This window comes from Triturus cristatus, chromosome 11 (assembly GCF_964204655.1).
Source record: "Triturus cristatus chromosome 11, aTriCri1.1, whole genome shotgun sequence".
NCBI lineage: Eukaryota > Metazoa > Chordata > Amphibia > Caudata > Salamandridae > Triturus > Triturus cristatus.
Window position 1 is genome coordinate 565,044,618 of NC_140594.1, and position 5,000 is coordinate 565,049,617.

Below are 5,000 nucleotides of genomic sequence, written 5' to 3' on the forward strand. Positions count from 1 at the left end.
GGGCTCCCGGGACCGCAGGTGCAAGGGAAGCCTCCCCGGGCCCTCCGGACCCCGCCCCGGGCACCCTGCCACGCGGAAGGACCCAGGACGGAGCCCGGGGCGGGGAGGCCGCCCTCCCCGGGGCCCCCAGGGGCCCGGCCGGAGCACCTGAACCCAGGCGAGCGAGGGGAGGCTCCCCGGCCACGACGGAACCCCGTCCCGGGCCTTTGGCAGTGCCGCAGGCCAGAGGACAGGGCCCGGGGACGGAGACCCCGACCCAGGGCCCGACCGGGCCCCTGGACCCAGCCGGGGCTCCCGGGACCGCAGGCGCAGGGGAAGCCTCCCCGGGCCCTCCGGACACCGCCCCGGGCACCTTGCCACACGGCAGGACCCAGGACGGAGCCCGGGGCGGGGAGGCCGCCCTCCCCGGGGCCCCCAGGGGCCCGGCCGGAGCTCCTGAACCCAGGCGAACGAGGGGAGGCTCCCCGGCCACAACGGAACCCCGTCCCGGGCCTTTGGCAGTGCCGCAGGCCGGGGGACAGGGCCCGGGGACGGAGACCCCGACCCGGGGCCCGGCCGGGCCCCTGGAACCAGCCGGGGCTCCCGGGACCGCAGGCGATGGGGAAGCCTCCCCGGGCCCTCCGGACCGCGCCCCGGGCACCCTGCCACGCGGAAGGACCCAGGACGGAGCCCGGGGCGGGGAGGCCGCCCTCCCCGGGGCCCCCAGGGGCCCGGCCGGAGCACCTGAACCCAGGCGAGCGAGGGCAGGCTCCCCGGCCACGACGGAACCCCGTCCCGGGCCTTTGGCAGTGCCGCAGGCCGGGGGACAGGGCCCGGGGACGGAGACCCCGACCCGGGGCCCGGCCGGGCCCCTGGAACCAGCCGGGGCTCCCGGGACCGCAGGCGATGGGGAAGCCTCCCCGGGCCCTCCGGACCGCGCCCCGGGCACCCTGCCGCGCGGCAGGACCCGAGACGGAGCCCGGGGCGGGGAGGCCGCCCTCCCCGGGGCCCCCAGGGGCCCGGCCGGGGCTCCGGAACCCAGACGAGCGAGGGGAGGCTCCCCGGCCACAACGGAACCCCGTCCCGGGCCTTTGGCAGTGCCGCAGGCTGGGGGACGGGGCCCGGGGCCGGAGACCCCGACCCGGGGCCGGGCCCCTGGACCCAGCCGGGGCTCCGGGGACCGCAGGCGCAGGGGAAGCCTCCCCGGGCCCTCTGGACCCCTCCCCGGGCACCCTGCCACGCGGCAGGACCCGGGACGGAGCCCGGGGTGGGGAGGCCGCCCTCCCCGGGGCCCCCAGGGGCCCGGCCGGAGCTCCGGGACCCAGACGAGCGAGGGGAGGCTCCCCGGCCCCAACGGAACCCCGTCCCGGGCCTTTGGCAGTGCCGCAGGCCGGGGGACTGGGCCCGGGGCCAAAGGCCTCAACCCGGGGCCCGGCCGGGCCCCTGGAACCAGCCGGGGCTCCGGGGACCGCAGGCGCAGGGGAAGCCTCCCGGGGCCCTCCGGACCCCTCCCCGGGCACCCTGCCACGCGGCAGGACCCGGGACGGAGACCGGGGTGGGGAGCCTGCCCTCCCCGGGGCCCCCAGGGGCCCGGCCGGAGCTCCTGAACCCAATGCAGCCACGGGAGGCACCCCGGCCGCAACGGAACCCCGTCCCGGGCCTTTGGCAGTGCCGCAGGCCGGGGGACGGCGCCCGGGGCCGGAGACCCCGACCCGGGGCCCGGCCGGGCCCCTGGACCCAGCCGGGGCTCCGAGGACCGCAGGTGCAGGGGAAGCCTCCCCGGGCCCTCCGGACCCTTCCCCGGGCACCCTGCCACGCGGCAGGACCCGGGACGGAGACCGGGGCGGGGAGGCCGCCCTCCCCGGGGCCCGGCCGGAGCTCCTGAACCCAATCCAGCCACGGGAGGCACCCCGGCCACAACGGAACCCCGTCCCGGGCCTTTGGCGGTGCCGCAGGCCGGGGGACGGCACCCGGGGCCGGAGACCCCGACCCGGGGCCCGGCCGGGCCCCTGGACCCATCCGGGGCTCCCGGGCGCGCAGGGGAAGGCCCTCCGGCCACCCTGCCACACGGCAGGACCCAGTTGCCGGCTGAGGACCGAGAGGGGTCCCAGAGTACCCTGTCCCTAGTAATCCGGAGGAAGGCTACCCCCCGTTCTTGAAACCCGCACGCTCCGAGTGACGGAGGGGACCCTAGGGGCGAACGCACCCGGCCTCCTGGAGCCCCGGCTGGGATCCGAGAGGCAAATGGACCCTCATCGGGACTTCCAGGCCTGGCCCTGCCATCTGGTCGCCCCATTGGAAAGCATTGCGCGCGACCAGATGGCCGAGGGGAAAGGAGCCACCAGGTGGCCGGCAACTGAAAGGACTCCCGCCTGCCCACCCACCAGGGGCTCGGGGTGGGGACTCTGCTTCCCGGCTGGGCCTCAGGCACGGGGAGGACCACCGGAGCTCTCGGGGCCTGGGCGTACCCGGGGGAGGACTGCCCGGGACCCGTGGAGCCCGTCCCTGGGCACTTTGCCATGCCGCGGCCCGGAGGAGGGAAGCCCCGGGGACCTGGGAGGATGTTGCCCGGGCGTAGCCCATCTGGTCCCCGGCAATGAACCGCACAACCCCAGCATGGGTGTTTCGGCATACCCTGCCCCTACTAATCCGGAGGAAGGATACCCTCCTTTCTTGTAACCCGCGCGCTGCGAGTGACGGAGGGGACCCTAGGCGCGGACGCGCCCGGCCTCCTGGAGCCCTGGCTGGGATCCGGGAGGCGAATGGACCCTCATCGGGACTTCCAGGCCGGCCCGGCCATCTGGTCGCCCCATTGGAAAGCATTGCGCGCGACCAGATGGCCGAGGGGAAAGGAGCGACCGGATGGCCGGCAACTGAAAGGGCTCCCGTCTGCCCGAGCCATAGCGGTAGGGCTCCCGCCTGCCCACCCTCACACCAAGGGCTCGGGGGGGGACTCTGCTTCCCGGGTTGGCCTCGGGCACGGGGAGGTCCACCGGAGCTCTCGGGGCCTGGGCGCCCGGGGGAGGACTGCCCGGGACCCGTGGAGCCCGTCCCTGGGCACTTTGCCATGCCGCGGCCCGGAGGAGGGAAGCCCCCGGAGGCCTTGGAGGATGTTGCCCGGGCGTCGCCCATCTGGTCCCCGGCAATGAACCGCACAGCCCCAGCATGGGTGTTCCGGCATACCCTGCCCCTAATAATCCGGAGGAAGGATACCCCCCTTTCTTGTAACCCGCGCGCTGCAAGTGACGGAGGGGACCCTAGGCGCGGACGCGCCCGGCCTCCCGGAGCCCTGGCTGGGATCCGGGAGGCGAATGGACCCTCATCGGGACTTCCAGGCCGGCCCGGCCATCTGGTCGCCCCATTGGAAAGCATTGCGCGCGACCAGATGGCCGAGGGGAAAGGCGCGACCAGGTGGCCGGCAACTGAAAGGGCTCCCGTCTGCCCGAGCCATAGCGGTAGGGTTCCCGCCTGCCCACGCAGGGCTCTGGGCCTGCAGGGCTCCGGGGCTGCAGGGCTCCGGGGCTGCAGGGCTCCGGGGCTGCAGGGCTCCGGGGCTGCAGGGCTCTGGGCCTGCAGGGCTCCGGGGCTGCAGGGCTCCGGGGCTGCAGGGCTCCGGGGCTGCAGGGCTCTGGGGCTGCAGGGCTCTGGGGCTGCAGGGCTCCGGGGCTGCAGGGCTCCGGGGCTGCAGGGCTCCGGGGCTGCAGGGCTCTGGGCCTGCAGGGCTCCGGGGCTGCAGGGCTCCGGGCCTGCAGGGCTCCGGGGCTGCAGGGCCTTGGGCCTGCTAGGGTTCCGGGCCTGCAGGGCTCCAGGGCTCCGTGCTGAAGGGCTCCAGGGTCTGCAGGGCTTTGGGGCTGCAGGCCTCGGGGGACGCCCGGGAGACCCATGGAGCCCGTCCTGGGCACTTTGCCTCGCCGCGGGCTGGAGGAGGAAGCACCCGACGCCCCGGGGAAGTGTCGTCCGGGCTTGGCCCATCTGGTCCCCGCCTGAGAACCGCAATCCCCAGGAGGGGTGTCCCGGCATACCCTGCCCCTACTAATCCGGAGGAAGGCTACCCACCTTTCTTGTAACCCTCGCGCTCCGAGTGACGGAGGGGACCCTAGGCGCGGACGCGCCCGGCCTCCTGGAGCCCTGGCTGGGATCCGCGAGGCGAATGGACCCTCATCGGGACTTCCAGGCCGGCCCGGCCATCTGGTCGCCCCATTGGAAAGCATTGCGCGCGACCAGATGGCCGAGGGAAAGGTGCGACCAGATGGCCGGGACCGGAAGGACTCCCAGCTGCCCACACCGAGCCATAGCGGTAGGGCTCCCGACTGCCCTTGCAGGGCTCCGGGGCTCTGCACCAGGGTCCCTTGTCCCGGGCAGATGGACACTTGGCAGGCCGCAGGACGTGGGATCCCAGGCCCTGACCAAAAATCAGGAGGCCCGGGGCCGGTCCCTGCTTCTCAACACAGCCAGGCTGGGGAGGTCGGGGAGCCTGCCCAAGCACGAGGGACCCGTCCCGGGCACACAGTCCATGAGGTTGTGCGCTCGTTTTCCACAATTTTCTTCAGAATAGTGCGTAGTTGCGCTAGGCAAAGTCCGCCCAGCCCTACTCAGGATGTGCTCTCGTTTTCCACAAATTTTTTTAAAATTCTGCTACGCAAAGTCCGCCCAGCCCTAAGCAAACTCCTACTACGCAGTGGAAAGGACTTAGCCAGCCACCCACCCACCTGGCCCGGTCCCTGCTTCTGATCCCAGCCAGGTCTGGGGAGACTCCCTTCGCCCAATGGACCACGTCACGGGCACCCGGACCCTTACCAGGCCGCAGGACGGGTTCTCACAAACCACACGGTTGTATAGGGGTGGGCAGAAAACTACGCTCCGTCAGCGTAGCAGATAAAGCCAGCCACTCCTGCACACCGGCCCGGTCCCTGCTTCTGATAGCAGCCAGGCCGGAGAGAGCCTCCCTGGGCCCCGGTGGACCCCTGTCTCCAGCACCTAGACCCTCGGCTGTCTTGCAGGACGGGGGTGGCTCACGCACC

At 73.8% G+C, this 5,000-nt stretch overlaps 1 protein-coding gene across 1 annotated transcript in view; it reads left to right on the top strand.

The window, feature by feature from the left end:
* Window positions 1-5,000, top strand: part of XRN1 (5'-3' exoribonuclease 1) — a 1,184,094-nt gene that overhangs the window by 71,264 nt on the left and 1,107,830 nt on the right. The window lies entirely within an intron of this gene.